The following is a 22,863-nucleotide window of genomic DNA, read 5'->3' as shown; positions in this document are numbered from 1 at the left end:
ATCTAACATACTGTGTAGTGTGTTTTGTTCAGTCGCAAACAAGAGGATGGGGAGTGATATTGGCATGTATCAGTGAAAGGGAACAACCCATAAATATAGTCTAATCCATTTTCAAAGGTTGATGTATTCGTCTATGACATTATAAAGTAAAACATTTTTTAGGGTACAACTGAACCCGCATTTTAAAGTTGACACAGTCATGGAAGGTTTCATAAAAGTAGAAATCACTTCTAAGTAATTACCTTAAGATCCCTCCCTGTAATACCTTTTTATTTATTGATGGTTTGTGCAAAATTATATACATACGGTAACTTCTGGTTCGAATGGGGCAGAGGCCTAGTATTAGTTGCCAACCTTATAGCAACAGTATGTCTGTTTGTCATTATTTTATTTGTGTTCATTTTATAGATGCCCATATTACATATGCAACATTATTATTATTTATTTTGTGCCATAAACTTTCCAGGCACTGTATGTGTGACGTACAGAGCGACTCATACACATGTATGTATGGAAGTACACATATCACAGTCAAACGAGCAGATACTGCATGTCAAATGTACAGAGACCGATACAAAAGAAGATATAGCGCTTGCCATATGAGCTTACAATTAAGGGAAGATACAGTAGGTGGGTTGTAAGCTTTTCTGAGGAGATGTGTTTTTTGGTTATTTTTCAAGCCCGTAGAGTAGGAGTAGGAGACCTTAGGTCATATTTAACATAGTTATATAGATACAGATATAGTTTAGTCAGGTTACTTGAAGCTCGTTGAAGAATATATCATTCAGTCATAAAATTAAATCTGACTTTATCACATGTACCGTATCACTTTTCTACATTTTTATATACTTATTACATCACTTATTACGTCACTCATGATTTAACCAAAATTATCACATCTTACAATTATCTCACCTTACGTTCCTCAATTGCTTCCCACCTCTGTAATTTCCTTCACCGGTTACCCATTGACCAGCGAATATAATTCGTAATCCTAACAATGGCATAAAATAGGATTCGCAACCTGGCCCTTCCATAAATCTCTGAACTCATCTCCAGATACCACCCTATGTGTAACCTCTGCTTTTTAGAAAACCGTCTTCTTTCTTCTCCACATGTCTTCTTCTCACATTCTCGCCTGCAGAATGTCTCCCATGCATCTCCCCTAGATATCACTTACATTTCAATTTTTTACAGCAACAATCTTCCACCAGATGCATACAGTATTAATGTATTATTCCTATATTGATTAATTTAATATTTTAATATGCTAGGAAGAGTTGAAGATAAAAAAGACAAACACCAATAATGTGGATATAACTATCAGATGAACACACCACTAAACACATGAATTTAATATTTTAATAATACGTTTTTTGCTTCTGTCACTGAACGGGTAATATCGGCCTACGAGAACATTACCTTTATTTGGCTGAGAAACCATATATCTCAAATTAATTTTGTACAAGTAAAACCATAACATTAAAGTACATATTGCGCATTTGTTATAATGTTTTAGTTGTTTTATATCTGCAGTGTATTTAACTTTCTGCATTAAAAAGATACAAAAAACAAGTGTAGATTACAAGATTTGACTATGCAGCCCTCCAAAGGAGTACAAAACAGGAAGAAATGCCATCCTAATTCTATACAGATGTGCTGTGCATTCTTGCAAGTCTTGGGACAAAAGAGGAAATGCTAGTTACACCCCCTTCTGAGCCTTAAATATCATGTACTACTATAAAACCTGCATGTGAACACAATAAAGAGAAATATATATGTGCATTCCTTTCTAAATAATAATCAATTTTAATGCTGCAGTTTACATTCAGTAGGGAGGACACAACTGAATGAGTAATATATAGGCTATTGGTCTGTGTTAAAATTTGATTGACCTAGTTTAATTCGCAACACCAAACAGCTTTTGCTCCAAAATATCATTGTCTATAGATAAAGCCTTAAAACTTTTTGAAAAAAGGACCTGCATTATTTCCCCAGAAATAGCTCCACCCATGTTCATGGGTTGTGTATGGTATTGCAGCTCAGTCTTATTCCCTTACAAGGGTTGTCTGCTCTTTATTTGTTTAATTTATTTATTTATAAAATAGAGAATTATACAGTTTTCTAATATACATGTATTTACATTTTGCTCACATACCTTTCTTAGGCCCTGTTCACACAAAGGATTTTGCAGCCAGATAAAACACTGCCTTAAAATTCCTTCAGGAATTTTGAACTGCCTGTACTTTCTTGCCACAGCGAAAAACGCTTTTTTTGCCTCCCATTGATTTCAATGGGAGGTCAGAGGCAGAACCGCAGCAAGAAATAACATGCCACTTTTTTTTCCCGCAAGCTGCTAAAAGACGCCGCGGGAAAAAAAACGCCTCGGCTTCCCATTGCAATCAATGGGAGGCGGTTTCTGACTTTTTTGGCACTGATTCCAATACACTTTCCGAGTCAAAATCAGCGCCAAAAACTCTGTGTGAACACAACATGGCGTTCACTGGAACACAACATGACTTTGGTAAACTTATAGTGCTCCATTTAAAATTCATAGCCAGAGCAACATTTAACAATATATATATATATATATATATATATATATATATATATATATATGCACTACCGTTCAAAAGTTTGGGGTCACCCAGACAATTTTGTGTTTTCCATGAAAACTCACACTTATATTTATCAGATGAGTTGCAAAATGACTAGAAAATATAGTCAAGACATTGACAAGGTTAGAAATAATGATTTTTATTTGAAATAATAATTTTCTCCTTCAAACTTTGCTTTCGTCAAAGAATGCTCCATTTGCAGCAATTACAGCATTGCAGACCTTTGGCATTCTAGATGTTAATTTGCTGAGGTAATCGGGGGAAATTTCACCCCATGCTTCCAGAAGCCCCTCCCACAAGTTGAATTGGCTTGATGGGCACTTCTTGCGTACCATACGGTCAAGCGGCTCCCACAACAGCTCTATGGGGTTGAGATCTGGTGACTGCGCTGGCCACTCCATTACAGATAGAATACCAGCTGCCTGCTTCTTCCCTAAATAGTTCTTGCATAATTTGGAGGTGTGCTTTGGGTCATTGTCCTGTTGTAGGATGAAATTGGCTCCAATCAAGCGCTGTCCACAGGGTATGGCATGGCGTTGCAAAATGGAGTGATAGCCTTCCTTATTCAAAATCCCTTTTACCTTGTACAAATCTTCCACTGTACCAGCACCAAAGCAACCCCAGACCATCATATTACCTCCACCATGCTTGACAGATGGCGTCAGGCACTCTTCCAGCATCTTTTCAGTTGTTCTGCGTCTCACAAATGTTCTTCTGTGTGATCCAAACACCTCAAACTTCGATTAGTCTGTCCATAACACTTTTTTCCAATCTTCCTCTATCCAATGTCTGTGTACTTTTGCCCATATTAATCTTTTCCTTTTATTAGCCAGTCTCAGATATGGCTTTTTCTTTGCCACTCTGCCCTGAAGGCCAGCATCCCGGAGTCACCTCTTCACTGTAGACGTTGACACTGGCGTTTTGCGGGTACTATTTAATGAAGCTGCCAGTTGAGGACCTGTGAGGTGTCTATTTCTCAAACTAGAGTGTAAAGGATCTGCCAGGCACAGCTTCGGGGTTAACTCCCAGAACTAATCAGTCAGCACCTCAGAATGCATCCCTGAGAGTGACTCCTGCTTCCACCATTCAGGCTGGCAGGCTTAGGAGTGGGAGAGCCTATCGTAACCTGGCCAGACTCAGCTAGCTCCCGCCCTCGGTCTATTTAAGCCTGCACTTCCTGTCCCTCGGTGCTTGTGATTCTTTCCTTGTGGTTTCCTGGCCCAGCTTCAGCTCCTGCTATTTTGATCCTGCTCCATACAGACCCTGGCTTATCGACTACTCTTCTGCTTTTCGTTTTGTACCTCGCACACTCCTGGCTTGACTCGGCTCGTTCACCACTCTGGTTGCTCACGGTGTTGCCGTGGGCAACGGCCCCTTTTCCTTGCTTGTGTTCCTTTGTATGTTTGTCGTGTTTGTCGTGCACTTACTGAGCGCTGGGACCGCCGCCCAGTTGTACACCGTCGCCTAGGGCGGGTCGTTGCAAGTAGGCAGGGACAGAGTGGCGGGTAGATTAGGGCTCACTTGTCCGTCTCCCTACCCCCTGCCATTACATAGAGACTCTAATCTACTTGTCTTGTTGCTCAGTTGTGCAGCGGGGCCTCCCACTTCTCTTTCTACTCTGGTTAGAAACTGTTTGTGCTGTCCTCTGAAGGGAGTAGTACACACCGTTGTAAGAAATCTTCAGTTTCTTGGCAATTTCTCGCATGGAATAGCCTTCATTTCTAAGAACAAGAATAGACTGTCGAGTTTCACATGAAAGCTCTCTTTTTCTAGCCATTTTGAGAGTTTAATTGAACCCACAAATGTAATGCTCCAGATTCTCAACTTCCTCAAAGGAAGGTCAGTTTTATAGCTCCTCTAAATAGCAAAACTGTTTACAGCGGTGCTAACATAATTGCACAAGGGTTTTCTAATCATGCATTAGCCTTCTAACACAGTTAGCAAACACAATGTACCATTAGAACACTGGAGTGATGGTTGCTGGAAATGGGCCATTATACACCTATGTAGATATTGCATTAAAAACCAGACGTTTGCAGCTAGAATAGTCATTTAGCAGATTAACAATGTATAGAGTGTATTTCTGATTAATTTAATGTAATCTTCATTGAAAAAAACTGTGCTTTTCTTTCAAAAATAAGGAAATTTCTAAGTGACCCTAAACTTTTGAACGGTAGTGTATACAGTATATATATGTATATATATATATATATATACATATATATATATAGTATATACTATATACTATATATACGATAATTTTTCTAAGTTATGAAAACAGTTATAACTAACATAGTAGAATATAGTGGAATTTACTTTGATGTGTGTTTATGTTATTTTTTATCACTTGTTGACTTCTGATATTGCAAACATTAATGCTTTTTAGTTTGCATGCACGAATGGTAAATATTTAGTCTGTAGTTCTATATTAATCTATCATTACCTAAGCAATTAATTTGTACAAAGGCAAACATTTACATTCCATGTTGGTGATGCCACATCTTTAACAGACACAACATTTCTATTCCGATAGAAGAGATCAGAAAGATCTATTGATAACATATGAGTTATATCATGATATACAAAGCTTTAACCAGTAAAATATGTTTGTACAAAACTGCAAAGTTCACAGTAAAAAAATAAATCTGTATTTATATTTTAAGGAAAGAGGAATGTTTTAAAAGCATAATGTTAAGGATCTGCCAGGCACAGCTTCTGTGTCTACTCCCATAGGTAATCAGTCTGCACCTGCTTCTATGTCTGTGAGACTGACTCCATCTTCCACCACTCAGGATGGCAGGCTTAGGAGTGGGAGAGCCTATCACAGCCTGGCCAGACGGAGCTAGCTGTCTATTTATACCTGCCTTTCCTGTTCCTCCTTGCTTGTGATCCTTCTCGTTTGGTTTCCTGGCCCTGCTGCAGCTTCTAGAACTATTTGACCCTGCTTCATATTGACCCTGGCTTACTGACTACTCTCCTGTTCTGCGTTTGGTACCTCGTACACTCCTGGTTTGACTCGGCTTGTTCACTACTCTCCTGCTCTGCGTTTGGTACCTCGTACACTCCTGGTTTGACTCGGCTCGTTCACCACTCTTGTTGCTCACGGTGTTGCCGTGGGCAACTGCCCCTTTTCCCTTGCTTCTGTGTACCCTTGTCTGTTTGTCTGTCGTGCACTTATTGAGCGTAGGGACCGTCGCCCAGTTGTACCCCGTCGCCTAGGGCGGGTCGTTGCAAGTAGGCAGGGACTGAGTGGCGGGTAGATTAGGGCTCACTTGTCTGTTTCCCTACCCCCAGTCACTACATAATCACAAGCCCATATACCTAGTCTACCCTGGTCCCTCACACTACTATGGACCCCCTTGAGACACTGGCTCAGCAAATGCAGGGCCTCTCCCTACAGGTCCAGGCCCTGGCTCAGAGGGTCAACCAGCCTAATGCTACCATGGTAGTGCCCCTCACCTCACCTCTTGAACCCCACCTCAAGTTGCCTGACCGGTTCTCAGGAGACCGGAAGACTTTTCTCTCCTTTCGGGAGAGTTGTAGGCTCTATTTTAGCTTAAAGCCCCACTCCTCAGGTTCTGAGAGCCAGCAGGTGGGTATAATTATGTCCCGGCTCCAGTAAGGGCCCCAAGAATGGGCCTTCTCCTTGGCTCCTGACGCCCCTGAACTTTCCTCCGTTGATCTTTTCTTTTCTCGGACTCATTTATGACGAGACTGACAGGACTGCCTTTCCCGAGAGTCAGCTGGTGACCTTACGTCAAGGGTAAGAGACCTGTTGAGGAGTATTGCTCTGACTTTAGGAAGTGGTGCGTAGCTTCTCGGTGGAATGACCCTGCCTTAAGGTGCCAGTTTAGGTTGGGTCTGTCGAACGCCCTGAAAGACCTGCTAGTTAGCTATCCCTCTTCTGACTCCCTAGAACAGGTTATGGCTTTAGCGGTAGGACTTGACCGACGTCTCAGGGAACGACAACTTGAACGTTTTTGTGTTTTCTCCTCTGACTCCCCCATGATGCCTCCCGAGGTTCCGTTGCTCCGTTCTTCCACGGAAGACTCGGAGGTACCTATGCAACTCGGGGCCTCCGTATCCCCCCAACAACGTAGAGTTCCGCAGGAAGAATGGTCTCTGCTTCTATTGTGGGGATGACAAGCATCAAGTGAACACCTGTCCTAGGCGTAAGAATAAGCAGCCGGAAAACTTCCGCGCCTAAGTGATCATCGGGGAGGTCACTTGGGCGCACAGGTATTTCCCGTAAATATGAAACGTAATAAAATCTTGCTTCCCTTTCAGGTCTCTTTTAGTGGTAGGTCTGCTACCGGCAGTGCCTTCGTGGAATCAGGGTCTTCTGCTAATATCATGTCTGTGGAATTTGCTATGTCTCTAGCTATGCCTTTGCTTGATTTGCCTAAACCTGTCCCGGTAGTGGGTATCGACTCCACTCCTCTTGCTAATGGTTATTTTACACAGCATACCCCTGTTTTTGAACTCCTTGTTGGCTCCATGCATTTGGAGCAGTGCTCTGTACTGTTGATGCAGGGATTATCGTCCGATTTGGTTTTAGGCCTTCTCTGGTTGCAGTTGCATAATCCCACGTTTGACTGGAATACTGGAGATCTTACCAAATGGGGTAATGAATGCTTGACGTCATGTTTTTCTGTTAATTCTATTTCTCCCCCTGAGGAGGTGAACACGCTACCTGAGTTTGTTCAGGACTTCGCTGATGTTTTCTCTAAGGAGGCCTCCGAAGTGTTACCTCCTCATAGTGAATACGATTGCGCTATCGATTTGGTACCAGGAGCTAAGCTCCCTAAGGGTAGGATATTTAATCTCTCTTGTCCCGAACGTGAAGCCATGAGTGAGTATATCCAGGAATGCCTGGCCAAGTGTTATATTCGCCCCTCTACTTCTCCGGTAGGTGCTGGCTTCTTCTTCGTAGGGAAGAAGGATGGTGGTCTTAGGCCATGCATTGACTACCGTAACTTGAATAAGGTCACTGTAAGGAACCAGTATCCCCTTCCTTTGATTCCTGATCTCTTTAATCAGGTTCAGGGGGCCCAATGGTTCTCTAAATTTGATCTACGGGGGGCGTATAACCTTATCCGCATCAAAGAGGGGGATGAGTGGAAGACTGCGTTTAACACGCCCGAAGGTCATTTCGAATACCTCGTCATGCCCTTTGGGTTGTGTAATGCTGCCACGGTCTTCCAGAATTTCATAAATGAGATTTTAAGAGATTACCTGGGGGTATTTCTTGTAGTGTACCTTGATGACATACTTGTGTTTTCCAAGGACTGGTCCTCCCATATTGAGCATGTCAGGAAGGTGCTCCAGGTCCTTCAGGAAAACAAACTGTTTGCGAAGACCGAAAAATTTGTGTTTGGGGTGCAGGAAATACCATTTTTGGGTCAAATCCTCACTCCTCATGAATTCCGCATGGACCCCGCCAAGGTCCAGGCTGTGGCGGAATGGGTCCAACCTGCCTCCCTGAAGGCGTTACAGTACTTCTTGGGGTTCGCTAATTATTACAGGAGATTTATTGCCAACTTCTCGGTCATCGCTAAGCCTCTTACGGATCTCACTCGCAAGGGTGCTGATCTCCTCCGCTGGCCTCCTGAGGCTGTCCAGGCTTTTGAGGTCCTTAAGAAGTGCTTTATCTCGGCCCCGGTGCTTGTTCAGCCCAACCAAATGGAGCCATTTATCGTGGAGGTTGACGCGTCCGAGGTGGGAGTGGGGGCTGTCTTGTCCCAGGGTACCAGGTCCCTCACCCATCTCCGTCCCTGTGCCTACTTCTCCAGGAAGTTTTCGCCCACTGAGAGTAACTATGATATTGGCAACCGCGAACTCTTAGCCATTAAATGGGCATTTGAAGAGTGGCGCCACTTCCTGGAGGGGGCTAGGCACCAGGTAACGGTCCTTATCGACCACAAGAATCTGGTTTTCCTAGAATCTGCCCGGAGGCTAAACCCGAGACAAGCTCGATGGGCGTTATTTTTTACCAGATTCAACTTTTTGGTTACCTATAGGGCTGGGTCTAAAAATATTAAGGCTGATGCTCTGTCGCATAGCTTCATGGCCAGCCCTCCTTCGGAGGAAGATCCTGCTTGTATTTTGCCTCCAGGTATAATCATTACCTCTATTGATTCTGATTTAGTCTCTGAAATTGCTGCTGATCAAGGTTCAGCTCCCGGGAACCTTCCTGAGAACAAGCTGTTTGTTCCCCTGCAATTCCGGCTAAGGGTACTTAGGGAAAGTCATGACTCCGCACTATCTGGTCATCCAGGCATCCTGGGTACCAAGCACCTCATTGCCAGAAACTATTGGTGGCCTGGGTTGCCTAAAGACGTTAAGGCCTACGTCGCCGCTTGTGAGGTTTGTTCTAGGTCCAAGACTCCCAGGTCCCGACCAGCGGGCTTACTATGTTCTTTGCCCATTCCCCAGAGACCTTGGACCCATATCTCCATGGATTTTATCACCGATTTGCCTCCATCTCTAGGCAAGTCGGTGGTGTGGGTTGTAGTAGACCGCTTCAGTAAGATGTGCCACTTTGTGCCCCTCAAGAAACTACCCAATTCTAAGACGTTATCTACCTTGTTTGTCAAACACATCCTGCGTCTCCATGGGGTCCCTGTCAATATTGTTTCTGACAGAGGGGTACAATTTGTTTCTTTGTTTTGGAGAGCCTTCTGTAAAAAGTTGGAGATTGATCTGTCCTTCTCCTCTGCCTTCCATCCTGAAACTAATGGCCAAATTGAGAGGACTAATCAGTCTCTAGAACAATATTTAAGGTGTTTTATCTCTGACTGTCAATATGATTGGGTCTCATTCATTCCCCTCGCCAAATTTTCCCTTAATAACCGGGTCAGTAACTCGTCAGGGGTCTCCCCCTTTTTCTGTAATTTTGGGTTTAATCCACGGTTCTCCTGCGTTTCACCTGGTAGTTCCAACAATCGCGAGGTAGAGGTCGTTCATCGGGAACTGTGCACAGTCTGGGCCCAGGTTCAGAAGAACCTAGAGGCGTCCCAGAGCATACAAAAAACTCAGGCAGACAAAAGACTTTCTGCTAACCCCTTTTTTATGGTCGGGGATCTGGTGTGGCTATCGTCAAAGAACTTGCGCCTTAAAGTCCCGTCTAAGTTTGCTCCCCGGTTTATAGGGCCGTACAAGGTCATTCAAGTCCTCAATCCTGTCTCCTTCCGACTGGAGTTGCCCCCATCTTTTCGAGTACACGACGTGTTTCATGCCTCCCTCCTTAAACGCTGCTCCCCGTCCTTGGCTCCTTCGAGGAAACCTCCTGCCCCATTCTCACCCCTGAGGGGGTAGAATTCGAGGTGGCCAAGATTGTGGACTGCAAGATGGTCCAAGGCTCCCTCCAGTACCTGGTCCATTGGAGAGGATACGGGCCTGAGGAGAGGACTTGGGTACTCTGTGTACCCTTGTCTGTTTGTCTGTCATGCACTTATTGAGCGTAGGGACCGTCGCCCAGTTGTACCCCATTGCCTAGGGCGGGTCGTTGCAAGTAGGCAGGGACTGAGTGGCGTGTAGATTAGGGCTCACTTGTCTGTTTCCCTACCCCCAGTCATTACACATAAATTAAATATATTTGGAAATATAGAATTGTCTTATAAACAGGATTACTTTTATAAACTTGATTATAATTATATACTAGGTGTTTTGTCATGAAGAAACCAGTGCTCTAGACATCATCATTATTCCGTTACTCTCTGGAAAAAATACCCATTATCTCCATGTTGTAGTGCTTGTTTTATTACAATTACAAGCCAATAAACAATGATTTAAAAATGCTATAAAAATACTCTCACAGGGCCTGTCATCCAGCTGTAGACAGTGGCAGATTATCATATGGGCGGTTCGGGTGGCAGCCCGGGGCTCAAGGCTCCCAGGGGGCCCATGGCCACCCGAACCGCACATCATTTTAAAAATCACTTAAGAGACTCAGTGCTAGCGCCACTAATGGCCGCTGTTTAGAGAGAGGGAGGGAGGGAGGGGTGGACTGGAACAGAATAGAGCCGCCAGCGCAGTGCTGATAGGGAGGAGGGGGAGGAATAGTAATAGCAGGGGCTGGATAGGACTAGCAGACGTGCGTCTGCTAGGTGGTAGAACATGCCCCTCTTTGATGCTGCACGTAACGCTAGTGAGGAAAAGAAGAGAAGGGCGGTGGTCGAGCGGTGAGGAAAGAGGTTAGTGTGCTGTTCACCTCCTGCCCCAAGCATCAATCGGCAGATGCTAAGGGGGGATTAATTATACAGCAAGGGGGGGAGATTTCCATCTATCTTACTGCAGAGGACTCTATGAAGGGGGGAATAATCCCCCATCCCCCATAGAGACCTCAGTATTTCAGTATTTATTATACAGCAGGGTGGGGGTTGAGCATGCAACTCACTGCAGAGGACTCTATGGGGGGATAATAATTTCCCCCCATAGACACTCAGCAGTCAGTTACACGCTCAACCCCCACCCTGCTGTATAATAAATACTGAAATACTGAGGGCTCTATGGGGGATGCAGGGGATTATTCCCCCTTCATAGAGTCCTCTGGAGTCACTTAGATGGTTAGACCCCCCATTCAGTATAATCCCCCCCTTCCCATAGAGCCCTCACTAGTTACTAATATATTGCAAGGGGAAGTCAAATTGTCTGACTGCTGTGGGCTCTATAGTGGGGTCTGAGTGACTAACTTCTGGGGGCTCTATAGGGAGGTCTGAGTGGCGGGCTCTATGGGGGGCTATCCCCCCACAGTGATGTCAAAATCACTCAGACCTCCCTATAGAGCCCCCAACAGTCAGTGAGACTACCTCACCTCCCCTTGCAATATAATCCCCCCATACAGCCCTCAGTTTTCCCATAAGGGAAATGTATGACATATCCACCTGTTTTTGCTCTCGCTGCCTACTGGCCACAACCTGATTACATGGTCGGGAGTGACGAAAACAGCGTAGCTTGCTGATCTACGCTGTTTCCGTAAGTTCCATAAAACTGAATGAAAGTTACGGAAGCAGCGTCGCGCGCAGACTACCACCGATCACTAAAACTAGGCGGCAGAAGCACTCGTGTGAGCGCTGAGCCGCTTGGTTTCTGAACATGAACGCTTCTGCCTCTTAGTTTTAGCGATCTGTGGGGGTCTCAGCACCCGGACCCCAACCCATCAAAAGTTCTGACATGTCACTATGACATGTCAGAAGTTTGTTGAACATTTACTTACCCTTTAAAAAGAGGTGTTACGATTTGTTTTTATTTGATGTGTTAATGGTTATGTAAACCTTTCAAAAAGTTTTGTTTTTTTAAATAAAATAGTGTATTGTGTTTGGTGCAACCTTTTTAAATACTTATTAAAAATTATTTTTACTTTTTGAGATACAGCTGCTTTATATCCCGAATACAGAGCAGCTGTATCTAGTGCTAAAACCTGTATCCGTCAGGTCAGTGGCACTGACGGGTACAGTGTCAGCGGGTTGGGGGGGTTGAATTGTGTGTGAGGGGGAAGGAGGGGGCCCAAGTTGTGTCAACAGCCCAGGGCCCATGGTACACTTAATCCGCCACTGGCTGTAGAGTTCTCATCATTAAATAGAAACTCCAGCAAGCACGTGAAATAATTCCCACCACCCCCTAGCCCACATTATACCTTTTTTTCTGTCTCCCCCATTCAACTTCTGACTTGCTTTTTAGAAGAGAATAGTCCAGCTTCTGTCCACCATCTTGATTATAGAAATTACTGTCAGCAGGCAGTAGTTTAAAATATGTCCCATGATGCTTTCCTTAAGCGTTACATAGGGAGATGTGTCCAAATCACATATATCGGAAGATTCGAATAGTGAGAAAAATGCTGGAAAGCCACATATGCAGGCCTATGGTACAGGAAAAAGTGTAAGGAACATGCCTGAGGTAGTATAGGCCAAGGCTGGGTAGTTGCGGAATAGATGGTTTGGAGACCAGGAGTAGTGGCAAAACAAAGTGTTTTATTCAGGACGTTATTACACTCATGCACGACCACAGCAGACCAAACTGAACACTTCTCAGTAGAAACACCTGAGAGGCACAGTCACTTCAATACAGGTTGTGATGAGATGGCACCAGGATACACTATTGGAAGAAGGCAAGTCGACAGAGTAAGTGTGATGCTCCAGGCAATGAGCTCTGGGCTGAGAATACTTGGGTCCTGTCATTTATGCGACTGTTATTTTAACAAGTACCACCTAACTAAGCAATGTTTCAGACCAAGTACACCCTTTCATGGTAATAATAGTACTTAATGGCAGTGGCCTCCTTCAACAGGATATTGTGCCATGCACATACTTCAAAAATTGTTAAGAGGAGTTGACTTGACTTCCATATTCCCCAGATCTCAATTCGATCGAGCATTTGTGGGATGAAAAACAAATCCGATCCATGGAAGCCCCATTTTGCAACTTGCATAGATAGATAGATAGATAGATAGATAGATAGATAGATAGATAGATAGATAGATGACGAAAAATGGCGACAGCACACTGCGAACACCAATGCATCCTAAACCCCTAAATATAAATAAATATGCATTACTGCTAAATCTACTCACAATAGGGAGGTTCTTAGTGCACATTTTGATCAAAAAGTGTTTGCCCACCTGCCACGACAAGGCAACCTCTGTAAGGTGGGGACCTACTCTGCACATACACCCAGAACTGGGACTAAGACTACATATAAATCTGGGGATGGTAGGAACCAGCATTGAACTCATTAAAATCACCCAGGGCAGAATGGGAGGAGTGCAAGAGCAAAAAATGGAGGCAGTCACTAACCCCACATATATGGATCACATAAACACAAAAGTTTGAACAGCACATTCCAACAAAATGATACAAAACGTGTATGCAGGTGCAAGAACACCTGTGACTGCAAATATACAGCAGACAAAAAATGGCGACAGCACACTGCGAACACCAATGCAACCTAAACCACTAAATATAAATAAATATGCACTAAAGTTAAATCTACTTACAATAGGGAGGTTCTTAGTGCACATTTTGATCAAAAAGTGTTTGCCCACCTGCCATGACAAGGCAACCTCTGTAAGGTGGGGACCTACTCTGCACATACACCCAGAACTGGGACTAAGACTACATATAAATCTGGGGATGGTAGGAACCAGCATTGAACTCATTAAAATCACCCAGGGCAGAATGGGAGGAGTGCAAGAACAAAAATGGAGACAGTCACTAACCCCACATATATGGATCACATAAACACAAAAGTTTGAACAGCACATACCAACAAAATGATAGAAAACGTGTATGCAGGTACAAGAACACCTGTGACTGCAAATATACAGCAGACAAAAAATGGCGACAGCACACTGCGAACACCAATGCAACTTACATGGATATATTCTTTGTGTGGACTGGGACAGAAAAATGCCTCATTGATTGGTTGGATTACCTAAATGGGATTTATACAGAGCTATAATTTACGTCTGTGTACTCAAATGCGCGTTTGCAATTTCTGGACACAAAAGTGTATATAAAAAATGGTCGTTTCATGACTAATCTTTATGTCAAACCGACAGACAGGAATGGCACTTTGAGATATGAGAGCCAACACCCTAAAAATATGATTGAATTCCTACCACTGAGTCAGTTGTTGAGGGTTAGGCGTATTGTTGCAGAGGATGATATTGTTGACACTCGTCTGGACGAGATGTGCTACTATTTTCTGGAGAGGGGTTACCCAGGTAATCTGGTGAATGGCCATAAAGAGGAGATAATGAAATACTCTAGGAATGATATCCTAAATGGTAGGAACAAGACTGACAAAAAAAACTAGGATTCCATTTGTATCTGCCTACTCCAACGTTAGTAGAAGGTTGGGTAACATTTTTTTAAAAAAACGGTCTATTCTTCCTCAAACATTTCCTGATATTTTGGAGTTTAATTCTCCCCCCTAATGTCATTTAGAAGATCAAAACATTTAAAGGACCGTTTGGTGAGGACTGATAGTCTGGGCCAAAAGATTGCTAAACATGATAAGACAGGTTGCTTTCCCTGTCTGGGTTGCTGCAATTGTAACAGCACGTAGAAAGGAAATAGCTTTGTGCACCCCCATACCGGTAAACGGTACTCAATTAAACAATACTACACTTGTAGATCTGACTTTGTTATCTACCTTCTTCATTGCCCTTGCGGGTTGCTCTATGTGGAGGAAAACACCCAAGAATGTAGGAATAGACTTAACCAGCATAAATATAATATATGTCATAAAAAGTTGGATTTACCAATTCCACAGAACTTTGATGAACATCCACATAATGTCTCTCATTTGAGGTTTAGAATTATTGATGGGATACCTGAGTTACGTAGAGGTGGTGATAGGGGAGCCATGTTAAAAAGGTTGGAGCTTCGTTGGATTTATGAGCTTGACTGCCTGGAGGCCCAGTGCCGCCTCTGCCATGAGGCCAGGTGAGCCAACGGCCTCAGGCGGCACCACCTACCCAAACGGGGGGGGGGGGGGCGGCATTTTCAGCCCGGGACGGACTGGATCGGGGAGAGACGTGCCGAACGTCTGTAATACTCCTCCTCCTCCCTGACGCTGCACACAGCACATGCAGGCAGAGAGGAGCAAGTCTGCAGGAGGAGCGACGAGCAGCACGAGGTAAGTTCCTGCCTTGCTGGGACCGAGACCCGTGACGTGAGTATACTGCAAGGGGGGGTCTGGGCATTTTACCGACAGCAGAGGGCTCTATGGGGCTGGAATAATCCACCCCATAGAGCCCTCACATCACTATAATGAAACGATTAGTGTGGGTGGGGGAGGGTCTGAGCGTCTGACTTACTGCAGAGAGCTCTATAGGGGGGGATTCTGCCCCCCCTTTAGAGCAGTCAGTCAGATGCTCAGACCCCCCTAACCTTTCAGTATAGTAACTAGTCAGGGCTCTATGGTGGCGGGATAATTCCCCCCTATAGAGCCCTCTGCTGTCAGTAAAACCCCCCTCCCCCCTTTGCAGTATACTCCTGCCTTTGTGGCTTTCCTGTGCTTAATTAGCGTGGGAAAGCTACAAACAGGGCTGTGACTGGTGAGTCTCACAGTCACTCACAGTGCACACTGAATGCGGCAGCTGTGCAGCCAGTCTGACTGTGAGGGTATGTGCACACGTAGTGAGGAAAAACGTCTGAAAATCCAGAGCTGTTTTCAAGGGAAAACAGACCCTGCTTTTCAGACGTTTTTTGACCAACTCGCATTTTTCGCTGCGTTTTTCGCGCCGTTTTTTACGTCCGTTTTTGGAGCTGTTTTCATTGGAGTCTATGAGAAAACAGCTCCAAAAACGTGCAAAGAAGTGTCCTGCACTTCTTTTGACGAGGCTGTATTTTTACGCGTCGTCGTTTGACAGCTGTCAAACGACGACGCGTAAATAACAGGTCATCTGCACAGTACGTCGGCAAACCCATTCAAATGAATGGGCAGATGTTTGCCGACGTATTGTAGCCCTATTTTCAGACGTAAAACGAGGCATAATACGCCTCGTTTATGTCTGAAAATAGGTAGTGTGAACCCAGCCTAATAGTAAACCCTCAATTACTACAGTTTCACAGGCATTGCCTATGACAGCTTCTATAATGTAGTGGTTAGCTTGTCTGCCTTACACATTAATATCTTGTATTGGGCTTTGTTCACACTAGCATTAATATACGTTTTCCTCTCTTCCGTCAGAGGGAGAGGATCGATACGTTAAACGGAAAGCAACGGCTCCATTAGAATTACCATTGCTTTCAATGGTAATTCTTTTGTATCAGTTTCTTTCCATTTGTCTCCGTTCACTAGGTTTCCGTTCTTTTGAATGGAAATAAAAGTTCTGCAGACTGCACTTTTGTTTCCTTTAAAAAAAATGGAAACTTAGCGAACGGAGACAAACGGAAAGCAACTGATACAAAAGAATTACCATTGAAAGCAATGGTAATTCTAATGGAACCGTTGCTTTCCGTTTAACGTATCAATCCTCTCTTCCTCTGACGGAAGAGACGTAAACGTATATTAATGCTAGTGTGAAAGACCCTTAGGGCCTGTTCACATCAGCGTTGGCTTTCCGTTCTGGTGTTCCGTTGGAGGTAACCCCGCAACGGAAAGTCAAACTGAAACCACAGCTTCCGTTTCCGTCACCATTAGCGCAGTCGACTGCGCTATTGATTCCGTCACAAAAACGGAAACCTGCCGGAATGGTGACGAACGGAAACCATTAGCAATGTTTCCGTCACCATTGATTTCAATGGTGACTGAAACGGAAGCTGTGGTTTCAGTTTGACTTTCCGTTGCGGGGTTCACCCGACGGAAACCTCCCACGGAACCCCGGAACGGAAAGCCAACGCTGATGTGAACAGGCCCTTATCCTTCCCCATAATCCTGCCCCCGCTAATTAAAATAAATATATTATATAATGTATATAGCGCTGTATCCTGTGTCCGTCAGGTCAGCGGGTCCTGCAGGATCGAGCTGTTACCAATCACATCTAAGTTCATAACTTAGATGTGATCGGTAATAGGCAACCTAATGGATTCAGGTCTCAGCGCTATATACAGCTGCTCTGTATACAGGATACAAAGCAGCTGTATCTCAAAAAGTACAAATAATTTTCAATAAAAAGTAATTAAAACTTGCACCAATCGCAGTAATAGATATCTTTATATATCATAGGGACATGTCCGAAGTTTTCATCGGTGGGGGACCGAGCACTGAGGCCCCCACCGATCGCTAAAACGAAGCAGCAGAAGTGCTCGCGTGAGCGCTATGCCGCTTCATTTATGATCGACTTTCAGCCGAGTGAGCGGTGTACTGCTCCAAGGAAAGCCAAACAGAATTGAAGCGGCACACCGCTCACCCGAGCACTTCTGTTGCTTCGTTTTAGCAACTAGTGGGGGGTCTCAGTGTTCGGACCCCACTGATCAAAACTTCTGACATGTCAAAAGTTTTTTAAAAAGTTGTTACACTTTAAAGAGAATCTTTCACCTGCCCACAGATTTGCATTTGAGTGCAGCGTGTAATGGGGAGGGCTGCACAAACTCTGGGGCACTTTACATTTTTTCCTACCCTCTTTCCTTACTTAGATATCGGTGCCGTAATGTTTGGCGCCGATATTTAAATAACCCCATGAACTGCCAATGGGGCGGTAATTGGCAAGGGGGCGTGTAACATCGCTGTGACACTGTCCAATCAGCTACGGACAATGTCAACAGCAAGAGCTGGAGAGAGGAGAGCATGTGCGCACGCACGCTCTCACTCTTCAGCTCTCGGCAGGCAAGTACAAGACTGTGATCTCAGGTGAGAGATCAGTCTTGTCGTTCTTGTCTGCCGAGAGCTAAAGCGTGAGAGCGTGCGTGTGCGCACAGCTCCGATGCCATGAAATAGAAGAAGAAGAATTCACACTCTTCTTCTGTTCCTTAGTGGTGGCGGAGCTGCTCGCTCGCGCGCACGCGCTCTCTGTCCAGCTCTTGCTCTGAAACTGTCTGTAGCTGATTGGACAGTGTCACAGCGATGTTACACGCCCCCTTGCCAATTACCTCCCCATTGACAGTTCAGGGGGTTATTTAAATATCGGGCCCCAAATATTACAGCACCGATATCTAAATAACCAAGGAGGCTAGGAAAAAAATGTAAAGTGCCCCAAAGTTTGTGCAGCCCTCCCCATTACATGCTGCACTCAGCTGCACATGTATGGGGAGGTGAAAGGTTCTCTTTAAAAGAAAGGTGTTATAATTATTTTTTTTTTATTTGATATGTTTTATTTTATGGGCCTAATTTTTCTAATTATTTTAATATGTTCCCGAAGGTAGCTATTTATTCATATGTCTGTGGGGGCAGCCAACTTTATTTTTATTTTTCATACTGCTAATTTTTGTTTTGCAGGCTCCGCTGGACCATTTGGACTACGTCGTAGATTCGTTGGACTACTTCGCTGATGTAAGCTTTTTTTCTTTTTTTTTTAAATAAAATGGTTAAAGTGGATTGTGTGGAAGAGTTGTCATTTCAATAAAATAAATTACTTTATGTCTCTGTTTTTTAATACTTCATTACCACCTTAGTAATGGCTGCTGTCTGATCGAGAGCGTCCATTACTAAGAAGGGGCTTAGTGTTAGCCAGTAATAAGGCCGTCACTAACCCCTATTATTACCCCGGTACCCACCGCCACCAGGAGTACCGGGAAGAGCTGGGTACGATCCAGCACCCGACCATCTGAAGTGAAGGGTACTTGGGTGGCCGCAGGCTGGTACTATCAGGCTAGAAAGGGACAAAAACCATGGCCCTTCCCACCCTGGTGATGCTAGGCTGCTGCTGCTGCTTTATTGTATCTGGCTGGCTATGAAAAATGGAGGGGATCTCACGTAATTTTTTTTTCAATTTATTTTTAAAAAATGACGAGGGGTTTCCCCAATTTTTCATAACCAGCCAGATACAATAAAGCAGCTGCAGCCTAGCATCCCCAGGGTGGGAAGGGCCACTTTTTTGGCCCTTCCCAGCCTGATAATACCAGCCTGCGGCCTAACAGTCGTTTCAGATGGCCAGGTACTGTATCGTACTCGGCTCTTCCCGGTATCCCTGGCGGCAGTGGGAACCGGGGGTAATAATAGGGGTTAGTGATAGCCTTTTTACTGGCTAATGCTAAGCCCCAGTCTTAGTAATTGAACGCGGTCAATCAGACAGCTGCCATTACTAAGGCCATAATAAAGTATTAAAAAAAAACAGACATAAGAATTTTTTTTTATTGAAATCAAAACTCCCCCATGCAACCCTCTTTCACAATTTTTTTTTTTTTTTAAGTAGATCATTGAAGTAGTCCAATGAATCTACGACGTAGTCCAAACGGTCCAGCGGATCCTACCCAAAAAAAGTTAGCAGTATAAAATGTAAAAAAATAATTAATTTGCCACAATAGAAACCCCTGCTCCGCCGTTTGCTCTTGTAGGCCACAGCCTGGTTTAGGCCTGAGGCCTACAAGAGATCGGGAGCACGCTGATGACGTCAACTGCCCGGCACAATGACGTCACTGCATCATGCCGACCACGCCGGGCCACTGAACTCGGTTAAAAATCATAAGTCAATTAGGTAATAAAAAGGGGGCATAGAAGATGTTAAACCATTTTCAGTGTTAATGCTGCGTTGCTGATCTATGATACTAAAGTAATACAGTAAAAAGAGTTCTTTAAATCTTCTCTATACATTAAACAGCACTTTACAAATAAACAACAAATGTTTTCCTATTTTTTTTTTTTTATATATTGCGTGTTTGATGTGTAAAGGTAGTAATGAGAAAACTCCGATAGATTGGGGGGGGGGGCACCTTTTTATAGTTCGCCTCAGGCAGCAGAGGGGCTAGGTTCACCCCTGCAGCCTGGAGCCAAAGGGTTTGAATCGAAAATTCAAAATTGTCTCTCTCTTCTAGCCCAGGGTGCTTGTTTATATCATGTTACTGTGGGTTTGGTTTTAAATTTAAGTGCTTGTACCTAACAATCGTACGGATTTGTTATGAAAAAATAGTTATTTTAAAATACATTATTTTTTATAATTATACAATAAATAATTTTCTTTGTTTCTTACTATTTTAGATAATATCTGTTTGAATTTTTGTAAACCCTGTGGAGTTGGAGTTCCGAACCAATAAGATGATATTAAAAAAAAAAAATCTGATCTGCTATATTGACACGGTCTGCCATAGATTTTTCTCTTTGATGTAATTTATAATAAAATTCTCTTTATATTCAAGCTGTGATCTATTAAATATTATATCACTCGGCCACCTTAAAAATCCGTGCTATAGTATGGATTAAGAGCTGCTATGGTTAATGACTGTCAATGTCATTATATTTTTGGTTAAAAAGTGGATGATTAGTCTAATAGAAAAAGGATGATTTTTAACTAATATTCATGAATGAAAGTGTTCAATTGATTTTCTTTTTAATACTCTGTCAATGATAACATGCTTTAATAAATATGATACACTAGGATGAGAATACTATGGCAGGCGTCTAGTTAATTCTATGCTATTTACGATCCTTCCGAAGTGTTTGGTCATGTGACCGGCACTCGATGACGCGATCTGTTACTTACGATCACATGACTGTGGGGGCTAGGCAAATTAATGCCACTGTGCTGCGTAATGAAACTCGCGCATGCGCAGTGTGTCTGGATGGCGCTATGAGAACAAACTAACACTGACGATCTTCACTCATTCATTTTAGATGGTCCGGTTTTCTATCCACTAGGGTAATGTTTAAATTGTATGCCTTGCTATATAAATGTATGTTCTTTTTTGTATTTTGAATTGTGTTCACAATTATGCTGCACCTGCCCTGGCAATTTCAATTACTGCTATGATGTAATTTCCTTTATATATACGGCACATTTGCACTTTATTTATTGCTTGAGAAAGACCCTTGGGGTCGAAACGTCTCTGTTTTGGTGAAATAAAGACACCTTATTTTGTACCTTGATAACGTTGTGCTGCAGTTTTTCTACCTTCTTTGCCTGTTTTGGAGTTGTATTGGCTGCAACTCGACACCTCCTGCACCGACTGAAAAATTCCTTCCTGTTTAAAAGCTCCCTGTGAATGCTCTCTGGGACTGTGATGTGCTGCTGATCTCTCTTTTTTGGTAATGGGGAGTTGGTCACAGGGGATCAAGAGAAGGCTGAGTTACTAAATGGGTTCTTCAGCTCTGTATATACAACAGAAGAAAGAGTGGCTGATATAGCCGATGCCAGTGCTGTTAATATATCAGTTGATATACTGAATTGGATGAATGTAGATATGGTCCAAGCTAAATTAAATAAAATAAATGTGCACAAGGCCCGGGACCAGATGGGTTACACCCTAGAGTTCTTAAAGAGCTTAGTTCAGTTATTTCTGTCCCCCTCTTCATAATATTTAGAGATTCTCTAGTGACTGGCATAGTGCCAAGAGACTGGCACAGGGAAAATGTGGTGCCTATTTTCAAAAAGGGCTCTAGGTCTTCTCCGGGTAATTATAGACCAGTAAGCTTACCATCCATCGTGGGGAAAATGTTTGAGGGGCTATTGAGGGACTATATACAGGATTATGTGACAAAAAATAGTATTATAAGTGACAGCCAGCACGGTTTTACTAAGGACAGAAGTTGTCAAACCAACCTGATATGTTTTTATGAAGAGGTGAGCAGAAGCCTAGACAGAGGGGCCACTGTGGATATAGTGTTTTTGGACTTTGCAAAGGCATTTGACACTGTCCCTCATAGACGTCTAATGGGTAAATTAAGGACTATAGGTTTAGATAGTATAGTTTGTAATTGGATTGAGAATTGGCTCAAGGACCGTATCCAGAGAGTTGTGGTCAATGATTCCTACTCTGAATGGTCCCCGGTTATAAGTGGTGTACCCCAGAGTTCAGTGCTGGGACCACTATTATTCAACTTATTTATTAATGATATAGAGGATGGGATTAATAGCACTATTCCTATTTTTGCAGATGACATCAAGCTATGTAATATATATTATATATTTTATATAAACTGGAGAAAGAAAGGAGTCCATACATATCAAAGTATGAAAAAATTAAACATCTTTATTAATGACATTAAATACACAAAATAACAAAAACGGAGAATCTAAAATAAATCCTTGTCTGGATCACCAATATATACATTGATCAGAGTATATTAATATATTTTATTAATATACGTCTTTTTGGCTCTCTGCGCCTGCGCTGTTTCCCTGGTGACGCGTCCCGGGATTCGCGCATGCGCAGTAGTACATTGACGTCCGTCGGCGGTATTTTTTGCGTCACCGCGCTTGTCATAGTCAGGCGCCGCTTATACCAGCGCCTGATTGGCATAGACAGACCAGAGGACTCCATGGACTCCTATTTAAAACTGGGCACTAACACAACAGCGGCACCCCTTGAAAAAGCTACAGGCGAAACGCGCGTCGGGGCGCACTTCTACATCTCGGGTCACACTAATCTCCTCAACATGGGTAAGTGCATCTGCTAGATCTACCTTGGCTTCATGCTGTTTTTCAAAGGCACTAGTCACTTTAAGTAAATGCAGGCTTTAACTTTTGAGCTCTGCATACTCTGTTTTTTGTACCACTTGTACTTGAAACTATCAATATAGATGCACCCTGTGTTGGAGTAACATTGAACTAAATAAATCTTTTATATTATACATAAAATATATTAATATACTCTGATCAATGTATATATTGGTGATCCAGACAAGGATTTATTTTAGATTCTCCGTT

This window comes from Rhinoderma darwinii, chromosome 1 (assembly GCF_050947455.1).
Source record: "Rhinoderma darwinii isolate aRhiDar2 chromosome 1, aRhiDar2.hap1, whole genome shotgun sequence".
NCBI classification, from domain to species: domain Eukaryota; kingdom Metazoa; phylum Chordata; class Amphibia; order Anura; family Rhinodermatidae; genus Rhinoderma; species Rhinoderma darwinii.
Note: the sequence above shows the minus strand (reverse complement) of the source record.